Source organism: Frieseomelitta varia, unplaced genomic scaffold (genome assembly GCF_011392965.1).
Source record: "Frieseomelitta varia isolate USP_RPSP 00005682 unplaced genomic scaffold, Fvar_1.2 scaffold_762, whole genome shotgun sequence".
Lineage (NCBI taxonomy): Eukaryota > Metazoa > Arthropoda > Insecta > Hymenoptera > Apidae > Frieseomelitta > Frieseomelitta varia.
Window position 1 is genome coordinate 243,578 of NW_025110548.1, and position 13,853 is coordinate 257,430.

Here is a 13,853-nt window from a genome sequence, read left to right on the forward strand (position 1 = left end):
CCTTGGTCGCTCTTGAGACGGTTTGAAGTCTTTTGAAGTCGCTAGAAAATAGAGATCCTCTCATTTTTTTTTTTTTTTTTTTTTTTTTTTTTAATACTTTATTCACAGGAGAAACGTGAAACACGCAATTGATGATGAAATTACGTCGAATACCAGAACATCCTAACAGTATATTACTAAAAACTATTCTAATAATATTTACTATGATACACCATTCATTTCATACGCCATACACGTCCACGGAGAGCAGCAGAATTTTGAATATAATAACAGCGACAATAGAAATTGATAATAATAAAAAAATGATAGTAATGTCTTTTCTATTTCTCTAAATGTGAGCTCGAAAAATTAATAGTAGAAAAGAAAAAGAAATTAGAGATCGTTTCAAGATGGACGCAGCAGCGGACACACGGTGCACCCGGTGAGCCGGCTGCCGCCACTTCCGGTCGTGGAGAAGACCCTCGAGAGATGCTGCCCATTTGATTTGATGAAACTTTGTCACACCTCGTTTTTTCCAAAGCTACATCTAACCAATCTCCATTATCTTATCCTTCTCTCTCTCTCTCTCATTCTCTCTCTCTTTTTCTCTTCTCTTTTCTCTTTCTTTCTCTCTCTTTCTCTCTCTCTCTCTCTCTCTCTCTCTCTGTCTCTCTCTTTCTCTGACGAGATTCCCAAGGCGTTTCAAAATCGGTGCACACACATATACACATAAATACACAGAAAAGAACATATCGCATACAAAACAACACAGATATACCCGAAACACGGTTCAGATATTGGACACTGAGGCAAAAGCAAGAGACGATAGTAGTGAGAATTAATTAAGAAAAAGAAAAAAAAAACAAAAATGATTGACAAGCGACTTGCCTATCGAGATCAGACTAATCGATCAATCTTTCCATGCTCAGACCTGCGTTCGAACTATTTTCTCGAGAGAGACACACCACCTTTTGTTTAGTTAGTCTCGTTACACATCGTATTATGGTTCACGAACACCGCGATGTTTTACTAATCCACCTGCAAGTGTTGGATTGCGATATACTAAATGGCTGATTTCTTTTTTTTTTTTTTTTCATTAATTCATCAGTTGGTGAATTTGTTCTTGCGAATTTAAAGTTTGCAATATTCTATTTGCTTTTCCTTTTGAAATCGTACGCCGTTGCAAAGTGATTCAGGATTTTGTAAATTTTTGTCATCTCTGTGTCATTAACAAATAGGTTTATTAGGTTTAACCGTTGAGTGGATTATTTGGAGCCGCATTTAATTTTAAATTAACAATCTTGTCATATATATTGGCGTTATTGTTCAAAGATTTAGATAATCCTTAATGTTGCAAAAATAAATTAAATTAATCTCGCGTGTTAATTCGATATAAATTAGGTACAGGCTTCAATCGAAAGTCCACTTGAGGATTAAAACAGATTGTTTAACACGTTCACTGCGTCAGCATATATATATATATTTAGATTATGTAAATAAGACACGAATGAAAAAGCAGGAATAATTTTGTAATACAAAGATACATTATACGAGAACGTGATTAAACAAATGAAGTCCAAATAGAGATTCGGCACTAAACGTGTTATTTGAATTAAACATTTGTTCTTTTACATTTTCACTTTTAAATTTTCTCACAAATGAACAAATGATCTCAGATCCGCAATGAACGTGCTAATACAAACACAGAGATCAATTAATATATTTTTCAATCATGAAAATAGATCTTTCGTAACTCCGAGGATCGGAAGGAATATTTAATACGAAAAATCCTACGTCAACAATTACAAGCAGACATTTTGCATGTCACAATCCAACGCAAACAGCATGATACCGTACATATTTATTATTACCACTGCATCTTTCGAAGTTTCTTAAGTATCTCTCTCTCTCTCTCTCTCTCTTTTTCTATATATATACATATGTATAATGAATATATATACGTATATGTATATTGACACACGAGCACAAAAATACACTCACACACGCACACTGTTCATATATTTATACCTAACACCTGTACATGTACGTACGTATCTCTATCTGATTGTTATATGATTATTATATATGTAAATAGTAGTCGCACGCTTTTGTCTAGGCGAAGTCGAAGGTATTAATGAAACGGCCCATGCTTCTACCTCTTTTATTACTCACGTATGTGTCTTAGGATAGAGAAATGCTGCTTTCGATCTCACCAACCGTTTTGTTCGGCGTTTCCAGTCTCACGTGTCGTTTGGCTCTTCTCGTTGCAATTTATTCTCTGCCTTTCTCACTCTCTTTTTTTTATTCTCTCTCTCTCTCTCTCTCTCTGTCTCTATTTTTCTCTATCTATCTTTCTCTCTCTCTTTCTTTCTACCTTCGCTTCCGACCTATTCCCATTCAATTTCCAGAGTTGTTCCTTTCCCATTTCGTAGGTACATGTACATGTACGTTGCACGCGAGTTTGAACGAGAGATTTCATCATTTGAAAAAATTAAAGTTATTACATTGCGGTGATTTCCCTTTGAACTGTATTTTGTTCGAATCGTTTCTGTTGTGATCAGGATGGAATTCATATATTTCTACGAAATATTCTTGTCGCACGATAGAGTATTTTCGAACACAAGTTACAGATTTCAGTGCATTTATGGAAAATTGGAATATTTGAGATTTTCTAGTCGTAATAAAATAAAAATTCATAGACTCGTTTTGGCATAGAATAATCAATATTACCACAGATTAAAATTTGTCACACTTTTTCTCTAAACTTTTTAAATTTAACGTAAAAGGGATGGCGCGTGAAAAGGACTTCTTCCACCAAAAAAAAAAAAAAAAAACTTATCCAAACCCCAAAACTTCCCGAATCTCTTAATCCCTACCATTTCTCTCCGGCAAGTCAAAAAGAGAAAGAAAAAGCGAGTGAGTGAGTGAGAAAATTCAGACGAGAGAGAGAAACTTAGGGATACGAACTATACACGCGTAGACAGACGAAGAAAGAGATCTCTCGTGCCACTTTTCATCGCAGAAATACACACACGAACTCACAGAACATCATACGAAGAAAAAAGAGAAAGATCACATAACTCCTTGTCTCTTAACTCACCCTCTCTCTATCTCTGTCTCTGTATCTCTCTATACGTATCTATATAACATATATATATAGATGTATATAGACGTATATATAAATATACATATGTATATATATAAATATATATATGTATATGTATATATGTATATATATAATCTTGAATCTCGTATTGTTTTGTGCGCTTTTATATCGCTGTTTGCCAGCTTCGGTCACACGACTTCAAGTATTATTATTCTTCTTCGAGAGTTTCTCCCTCTACTCTTCGTCCTCCCCCCCAATTTCTCGTCGTCCTTCCACAATTCAATTACTATCCGATTACCCCCTTTCCCCCTCTGACGACCACTTTTAATCACTATCTTTTTAACACTTTGTACACGCACGTTTAGCAACACGTACACACACAGCCACCGTGCACACACCGATTATCTGCTTAAATTGTCGGTGTTTACCGGTTTCACGCGACTCTCAGTACAGAGACGAATTGCACATTTAACCCTTTGATCATGCTGATTTCTTTCTTGTCACACCGACGCCTAGGTTCACTAGTAATCACACCTGTTCGTTGAATCGTATATTGGAATTGTTTTGTTTCTTTCTTTCTTTCTTTCTTTTTTTTTTTTTTTCTTTTTAGTAGGAAGCTTAATGTTAACACTGTGACGACCGGTGACGCGACACTAGCTCCACACATGCGTTAACTAGCAGTGCACAACGTGCACCTACGGTAGAGGAGCATTTATATCGAAGTTCTTGCTAATATTGTTCGATTTTGGAATTAGCTGCGGATATCAGTAGATTTTTAATGATTTTTGATAATACGACATCATTTGATCATTTAATTTCTAACGATAGATTCCTCACGACAGTAATAGTCTAAAATTAACAATCATTATATTTCTAATAGTTTCTAGAAGAATAATGGAAATTTCTAATGATCGTAATATTCGATAATATCCTAACAATGCTGGATTTCTAATATTTGGAGCAGTGTTTAAATTTCTAGCAACGATATTTGAAATCAGATTAATAACAGATTTTTTTTCATTTAATTTTCATAGATTTCTAGAAAAGTAAAGATTGTTTCGGTATTTTCAGTTGACATTCATTTCAAAGCCCCCGCGTTTCACAAAATCGCGTAATCATCCCAAACTTTTAAAGATAAAGTGACGTACACATTTATTTTCCAATTTACATCTTTCATTGATTGTTTATTACAATACATTCACCCATAACTGACATCCATAACTTTCAAATATTATTCAATCTCCTATGAACACAAGGAAACGGTGTCGATCTCGTCGATTCTCTGGAAAGTTGATGAAAGCTGGTCGTCATAGTGTCTGGTAGTGAGATATAAAGAAACAAAAAAGAAAAGCTCATCCTTCTTATCGTTAATAGGGATTGAAGAAATTCTCGCAACTTCAGCCAATCTGCCCGTTGTGGAGAACTTAGATTGCGACGAAAAAGTTGGTCGGTTTATTCCTCATCCAGAGATGATCATCGTCATCGTTGCCCAAGTTTCTTGGAAACGAGAATTAATCAAGCTCGTCCACTCTCGTTCCTCCCCTGAGGACGCTGCTCTCCTCAGTCGCGTGATTAATACTCTCGTCTCGTCTCGTCTCGTCTCGTCTCTTTGCATCATCGGCGCTCACATTTGTTAGCGCGTGCTCACGCTTGTTAAATTAACGTTAATTGAACCGGGTGTCTCGCGCCCGGCTGTTAACTAATCGCTTGTCGATCGCCAATCTTCGCAGACAGCTTCGCAGACCTTCGATTCGACTGATGAAAAATGGACGAATTGCGATAATTCAAGGCGAAGAATTTACATTAAGAAACTTCAATGTAACCAGTTGAAAATTCACTTGTTTACAAAAATCTTAACCTCTTTCCACGCACGTTGAGAATTCTTTGTTCCAAAATTGTAATATTTTCTCAGTTTTAAGTATATTTAAGTAAAAGGAAATAGGCAAAACAAATAGTAAATTTATTCTATAATAATTTCTATCCAATAATATCATATCGACGAGTTCAAAAAGAAAGCGACGAATTATTGTGTACGGTATTGGTCGCTCGTTATGGTCCACAATCAGTTACCAGCGCAAGTAGTTAAATACACGTGGCGGTTCGATTATCTTCACCTAGGAAAATTTGCTAAATGAATTTCCAGAAGAAAGTGACAAATTCCCATCGATAGTCTGTACACTTCCAAGAGTCAAACTTCTTCAAACTTCTTCAAACAAAGAGACCAACCAATCCGTCGTTCGACTTTCGTCACTTTCTTCAGATCAAAATAGAATAAACAAATAGTAGATTTATTATTTCTAGAATAATTTCTATCCAATAATATCATATCGACGAGTTCAAGAAGAAAACGACGAATTATTGTGTACGGTATTGGTCGCTCGTTATGGTCCGCAATCAGTTGCCAGTGCAAGTAGTTAAATACACGTGGCGGTTCGATTATCTTCACCCAGGAAAATTTGCTAAATGAATTTCCAGAAGAAAGTGACAAATTCTCATCGATAGTCTGTACACTTCCAAGAGTCTAACTTCTTCAAACTTCTTCAAACAAAGAGACCAACCAATCCGTCGTTCGACTTTCGTCACTTTCTTCAGATCAAAATAGAATAAACAAATAGTAGATTTATTATTTCTAGAATAATTTCTATCCAATAATATCATATCGACGAGTTCAAGAAGAAAACGACGAATTATTGTGTACGGTATTGGTCGCTCGTTATGGTCCGCAATCAGTTGCCAGCGCAAGTAGTTAAATACACGTGGCGGTTCGATTATCTTCACCCAGGAAAATTTGCTAAATGAATTTCCAAAAGAAAGTGACAAATTCTCATCGATAGTCTGTACACTTCCAAGAGTCAAACTTCTTCAAACTTCTTCAAACAAAGAGACCAACCAATCCGTCGTTCGACTTTCGTCACTTTCTTCGGAGCCAAATATTTACGCAGGCGTAAACTGGAAAACGGAGTTTTTCGGGGGTTCGTGTCCGCTTCCGAGAGGAGAAGCTCGATATTCAATTGCAGGCGGCGAGATAAATTGCTCGATAAGGTGGCGCGATTGTGACAGAGTTCTGAGCCAGACGGCTGCTTGTTCTTCTAATGCTCGTTTCCCGTTGTTTCGCGAGATCCGCTCGAACATCGCGAGAAACATCCGCGAAATCGTGATAAATTCGGACTTACGAGTAATTAAGCTTTTCTGCGACGGAGGCAGCTAAATTGTGCGCTGAAAGGGACTGAAAAATTTCGCGGCAGATTAAAACAAATGATTTCTGGCTTCAGCTGCCGGCGACTTGGCCGATTTTTCAACTAGCTCGCGCTCGTCGACTTTGAGAAACCTGCTGCTAATCTCACGTTCCTGGTAATTGGCCGGCCAGGCCGCGTTGCGATAAATTTCTGGAAGAGAGTCGTGCGTCTTTATCGCGCGAGCTTGTTAAATCGCTGACTCTCGTTCTCGCGCGTTTACGCGAATCTCGGCTGAGCTCTCGAGAATTTACGCTGGCAAGTTTGCCTCGGGATAACTGGAATCGTGATAATGGAACTACTAATTACTTTCGATATGTACTTAAGACGCGTCGTATGTAGGGTTGGTGCATGTGATATGTTATTTCTTGGTAGTTTGAACTGATCAGTTGTGAATAACCACGCTGAAGAAGAAGGAATTCCATTGCTAATAGCGCGTATTCAGTTAATATTTGTAATATAAAAATTATTATGAATTATCACGAATGATCAAGATGTTCCTATGATTTTTTCGTATGAATTTAATACTTAATGTATATTTATATTTTGCTTCGTGTGTATTTAATATTTACAAATATTCTATACTTCAGCTGTAGACAATTTTCGAATCCATCAATTAAAGTAAATATTCTGTCGCGTCTCCAATCCGCAAATTTATAATTAAATAACAAATTCGGGGTTTAATGTTGTATTTAGGAATATATTTAATTTGAAACTGCGTGAAATATGCAGAAAGAATGTTCAAGATGGCAATATTTATCTTATTTTAATGTTTAATACACGTTCCTATTTAAACGTCACTTACTCGATCTAAAATTGCATAAATATCCGCAGTCCGCTCGCAAAATGAAACTTGTCGATTGGAAAAATTGTATCGAGCCATATATGTACATGTGTATATCTCGTTTGTCAGTTTGTTTGAGAAATAACACTTCATACGCACTAACCTAGTAATAACACAGAATTCTTGAAGATCCACTTAATTTCGAGTTTCGTTCTTCTTTAAGATCCCGAAGAATTGACCGAAAAAAAAAAAGGAGAGAGAACTTCCTATTATTTAAAGTTGGTTCGTGATATTTGAAGCGAAGTATTTAAAGAATCGTCGTATCCGACGAATCTCAGGTTTCGTTATTCTTCCAGATCCTAAGTCCCTAGATTTATCGTCAAGTCTGTAAGAAAATCACGGAAAGAAATGTCAAATAAATTTAGAACTGATTCGTGACATTTGTAGGCGGTGTATTTATTTGAAAAGAAAAAAAGAAAGAACAAATTGTGTCTGATCAATCTCGAGCATCGTTCTTCCTCGGGATCACGAAGAACAGATCGAGCGAAAAATTACACGGTGTTTGAAGTTGATTGCTCGGGACTACACCCAGAAATACGTGCAGGGATTTGAATCGGGATTGGAAAACGAAAGGGTGTGACCGTGTTTCGATTCGGTTTTAACGGGATTAACAAGAGGAGGCCGTGTTGGAAAGAGATTCGCACGACTCCCGCGTGGATTAATTTCCTGAAAAAAAAAGAAAGAAAAAAAAAAATTAAGAAAGGTCGGAGAAAGTCGCGTACTGCACGACAACCTTAATCGATAAGGAGGTGCTCGCCGAGATCGCGATCATCTCGTCGTCACGAAAACTCTTTCTCGTTAACCTTTTGGAAAATCGCTGGAAAATGTTGCTTCGAATTATTTTTCACGGCTCGAGTTTCTTTGTCACGAAAGAGTTTCGGAAATACGAAGATTATATTATACGTATGGAACAATGGAGAATTGGAGAGGATGAAAATTTTCGTTGTTTTAAAGGAAAATCTCTTCAATAGTATTTTTATTTATGCAATGTTCAAATATTCTTAATTCTATTGGAATTTTCTTTTTCTTTTTTTCTTTTTGAAAGAATTTTGGGAATAATTGTATGATAGTGAAATATATAGAATGATGTGTAATTGGGAATTGTCAAATTTTTCGTTATTCTCAAGGGAAAAATAGTTACTTAAAACTGGTAATTAAATTTTTCAGTTTTTATTTCGAACGTATGAAAAAAAAAAAAAAAAAATGAGTCTGGGGATGAAGTATATATTAACCATAGTTAATGATTCAAGTCTTCAAATCTATTTCTTTCTCTTTGATTCGTAACGTACAAACTGTAGATTTTTATACGTTCATAGAAAATTTCGAAAGACCAAACGGGATACAAAAATATACATAAAACATCCAAAATAGAATCTCTGCAACACGTGCTTTGTAAAACCTTCTTCCATGGTGCTTCCAAGCAACAGAAATTCCAAAACTTTGAGCACTTCGAGCCAGGATTTTGTCTTTTTAATACTGGAACCACCAAAACGGTCGAAATGATCAATTCATGATTTTTCGAAAAATTTGTAAACGGAAGCTTGTAGTTTTACTTTAACTTGTTTCTGTATGATGGAAATATTATTCGTTAATCGTCGATAGTTTTAGTGATAACCCCTTGCGCTGGCAACTGGTTGCGCGGACCATAACGAGTGACCGAGCCGTATACAATAATTCGTCGCTTTCTTTTTCTTTTCAACTCGTCGGTATGATACCATCGAACAGAAATTATTAAGAAGTAATAAACTTGTCATTTGTTTTGCCCGGTTTACATTTAAATATTAAAACTGAAATACTGTAATATTAAATACTTAAATACTTAATATGAAATACTATAATATTAAAGACTGAGAGAAGTTTACATTTAAATATTAAAACTGAAATACTATAATATTAAATACTTAAATACTTAATATGAAATACTATAATATTAAAAACTGAGAAAATGTTGCAGTTTGGGACGAAAAAATTCTCCAAACGCAAGAGGTTAATCTAGCAAAAATTTCGAAAAATCACGGAGACTGAAAGAGCCATTCGACGCGAGAGATTTCAACTAGAAAAGCGTCGTTTGCCGGGCGTTCTTGCGACGCGCTTCGATTCACTTGGGAAATCAGCATAATGTCGATAATCCAGCGCGGTGACAATGCGGCGGCTCGAAAATGCGAGGGAAATCGAATAATCGTCGAATCGATTTGCATCGCGAACGCACACGCTCCTCGCCCTCCTGGGGCTATTTCGAATCCGTCTGGCGTATATCGTGCCACTTTCCGCGTTGTACTAAACTTCCGGTGTTATTGTTTCGAGGGAGAATTTATTTCGAAAAAAGTTGACGATGAAATTTAATTCACTTGCCTCGAACTCTCGGAGGCTCTCGGAAATTGAATCCCGGAGTTTGCTAATTTTCTGGTTAACCATCTAGTGTTTTCTTTTTAATGATTTTTAATGGGTTGATTTTTCACTCTTGAATCATTTCGAACGATGACTTGGTATTTTTCAAATGCATCTCCTGGTATAATTGATATCATAGTTAGTTAGTAGAATATTTTAATTAAAATTGAAGACTGACGGAGATGATTAATTTTCAACACGTCAATTTCAATTTTTTCAAGCGTGATGCTCCGCTATGGAATATTTATCTTCAGCGGAAATAGATCGTTTCGTTAGGAAAGAATTTATTCTATCTGTGAAGTTAAAAATTCAAGATTTATTATATTTATTTATTATATTTAACTATAATTTATTACATTGTTCGTGGCAATAAGTTCTCTCTGATTAGTAACAAATATTCGAAAACACATTGAAATTTTCCGTGTTCGCGAATCGAGTCGAAATTTTATTTTCAAACGAACACACGAGAGTTTCGTCAGCGGAATAATTAATACAAAAATTCAATTAGTGAAATTTCGCAAATGCTAAACGTTCTTCTCTTTTAAAAAATTTAAACTGCTAAATTGAGGCTACTCTCTGCCTGATAATTAAAAGAATTTCAAATGTTGTCAATCAATAAAATAATCCAACAACTAATGTCACTCAGCATTAAATAATACGATTTATTATAAAATTCGTATGTTCACTTTCGTCTTGCACCCTTGTCGGATGTTCTTCAAAAATTAAAAAAAAAAAAAAATTAAAATATGGGACTTATTGCTTGTATTTAAATACATAGCAAACTATTAGTTATTAAATAGTATTAACAAACAGAAATAGAAAGAATCTCTCTGTCTTAGTAGAGAAAAAGACAGGCTTTTCGGGTTTTAATGGGAACGTCGAGCGCTAGGTTCGATTTAGGACGGTCGAAAGGTGAGATTCTCGGCGCGCGGGAGCGTAATTGTGGAAAGCACGGGAGGAGATTAAAATATTCAGAAGTTGAAAATGGAAGTTACGAAGTTCCGTTACGAGCAACGGCGAAGTTCCAAAAGCTTAAGACGTAAATCTTCCAGCCAAGTGAGCTCCCTCGTAAGAATTTGCAACGGTAACAAATTTTTCGCGATGCGAATGGCCGATAACTCTCGACCTGATGCAGAGAGAAATTTCATGAAAATCTTTCACGTGGATTCAGCGATATTAAATTCAAACGGAAAAGCTTTGTAAATTATGCCGTTAAATTTCACTTCTTACCTTGTTACGTCGAGTTTTCGTTCAGAGTTTCAGCTTCTGTTTCAATTCGTTAATGTTGCATACGAAACAATTTTGCGTATAAAACATTCGGCGCAACGAAGTTCAAGTATCATTGACCTCGATTCGAATTTATAAATATTATCCAAAGAGCACACGATACAAAACCAAGTAAATGAATCGTCAGTTTTATGTTTCTCATGAATATACAGAGATGCAATTTAAATATGAAATTTACGTTCTATAAGTAAACTGTAACATTCAAAACGAAACGTAACACTCCAATGCGAATTGTGATAATTTAATAAATAGAATACAAACGTTATATATTTTACATTGTTTTTCATATTCTTGTGCATTTTTTTCCCCATAAATGCATAAAATCCATAGTTCACGAGGTTTCATTCTTAAAAAACTTACGCCTTTATTCCTCGAGTTACGTTCAATTGTGTCGCACTTGTATTCACTCGCGTCGTTGTCCGAGGCTCTTTCATCTCAAAATAGAAACAACATAGAGACAAGCCAGTGAAATCAGGAAATTCGAAATTTCCAGCGAAATTAGCCTCGAAGAGCTTCTCGTCTTCTCGATTAACCGAGCGCGGCTCGCCACCCCCCTCCCCCCCCCCTCCGCCTTCGATTAATTAACGAAACGCAGAGAAATCGTGGCTCTCGATTATTCCACGGGAATTCTCCACGGGGCAATTCAATTTCCTACCATCGATTCGATTATAGTCCTCCCGGCGAAACGAGTTACGATGTTTCTTGAGAGAGAGAGAGAGAGAGCTTTGGCAGGAGAGGTTCTCCTCTCGGCCGTGTATTACATCATGGAACACGATAACTTTGCACTCTCCTCTTTCGTTCTTCGAGAGCCAAGGGGCCGTATTTGATTTGGCTTTAATACGATTTCTCAGCGATGGCGATAGTCTGGATATATACGTAACCGCTCCTGGCACTAACCAGGGAAGCCTGGATGAGAGGAAGTTGATTATCCGCGCCCCACCCTCTTTCGCCACCCCTTCTTCGATTACGCGAAATTAATTTCTTCGGCAGGGGAAGATAAAAGTTCCCTACTTTTGAAATAAAGTAACAACAAGGCGAATTTTGTGTCTTTTTAGCATTGAATTCGTTTTTGTTCGTGAATATTCGAGAGATGTTGGACGTGATCTCTTGTTCTTCAGCGTGAGCTCGTTTTATTTCTGAAACAATATTGCGTGGGTTTCGAGCATTCTTGAGGGTGAATTATTTTTCTTTCGGATAAATTCGACCCATGTTTGAAACATAAATGTGAATTAGAGTAGGTTTTCTTCATTTCTGAAGCGCGAGTTTTTTTAGTCTTCGGGTTGGATTGATTTCGAGAGCAATGATGTGAGTTCTCTTGTTTCATTGTTTGAGGTAAACAACGTACGTTTCAATTTCCTTAAAAATAGGTTTCTGGACAATAGGGTGAATTATTTTCTCTCGGAATATATTCATTCCACTTCCGGATGTGCTTCGTTTCAGGGAAAACGAGAAATTTGAATTCTTTCGAAATACTTTATCAAATTCGTTTGTCTTTTTCACAGTCTCTGATATTTATCGGAATTCTTACTGAGATATCTTACAAATAATTACCAGTAGGCAAAAAAATTCACAGTTCTTCCAAAATATCCTCCACGCCCGTATTTTTACAATAATCTCTAAATATTAATTCGACACGAAGAAAAATTGCAATTTGTTCGAATACTGTATTTCTTTAACTGAAAACATATAGATTTACGGCGATTCTCTGGTTGACACTTCCTTCGAAGGTGTGAGCGTGTTTGCATCGAATATTATCCAAAATTTCCTTCCCAACAACAAGTTCACTCGCCACTGAAAGCTTCGACGTTACAGTTTCTCCAGTCACCATCGCGTTCGAGACGAATGGCACCACACACACGAGCACACACAGCACAGACACACACTCTCGATTGAGAAATCCCCCCTGAAAAAGAAATCCGACTTTCCCAAATCCGATCCTCGTGTTCTAACTCCTCCCTCTCATATTTTAATTATCTATTCTTTTTTTTTTTCTTTTCTTTTCTTTTCTTTTCCTTTTTTCTCGTACACGCACCTCTCGGTACAAGCAAGAGTCTTTAATGATATGACGATGACCATGATGACATGACACGATATGATATGATATGATAATGAGATGATTAATGTGACCATGACCATGATTTCTTACCATGATTTTATATTTACTTATTTGTTGCACGTTGTTTGGTGCGTCTCCGTAAGCAGTATGACGCGCTCGCAGACTCTCTGGCAAACCGACATTTCGTCTGAAAGATCGTGCTTCTTTCGTCCTTCTTTGATCTTTTTTCACACGTACGATACAACCAGTCTTCTTTTTTTCTTTTTTTTTTTTTTTTTTTTTTTTTTTTTTTGTATTTTGACACGAGTGCTCTCGATTCTTTCTTTCTCGCGCCCCCTCTTCTATCTTCTCTAAAAAGAAAAAGAGAGAGAGATATATATATATATATACATATTTATATATAATACAAATATCAAAATATCGCGTTTAAACGTAGAAATTCGCGTTCTCTAAACTTTAAATACGCGACAAATTTCGAAAAGTACATTTGAAAATAAAGTCGTACATTCACAAGCAGAAGTAACTTCGTTAAAATTACTCTCGAGGTGAAATTAGCAGAGAATTTCATTCTCCGTGTTCGTCGAACTCGATGCACTGCGATCGATACGAATGTCCCGGACGCCGAAAGAAATTCCGCGAATGTTTCCCGAGCCCTTGGGCCGCGTCTCGAGAGAATCTCGAGAATTAATTAGCGGCAGACGGTCATTGTGCGTCCGAGAAATAAACGGAAGAATAGGTTTGAGAGGGAAGGGATGAAAAAAAAAAAGAAAAAAAACCGAGGCAGAGCAAAATGAATTCGAAGAGATTCTCTCGAGAGCCGAGAGCCCGCCACAGCGACACAGCTCGCTTCGTTCGCGAATTCTTCAATGAAAAGTTCGTCGAATCGATGGGAACTCGGTCGAGACACGCGCGGGAACGTCTCCCGCGTAAATTGCACGCGGTGCACCCCCACGGAAAACG

The 13,853-nt window shown here is 36.7% G+C and overlaps 1 protein-coding gene across 4 annotated transcripts in view; it reads left to right on the forward strand.

Annotated features, from left to right (window-relative positions):
• Positions 1–13,853, forward strand: part of LOC122535752 (RNA binding protein fox-1 homolog 2-like) — a 224,918-nt gene that overhangs the window by 162,405 nt on the left and 48,660 nt on the right. The gene's annotated exons all lie outside the window — the stretch shown is intronic.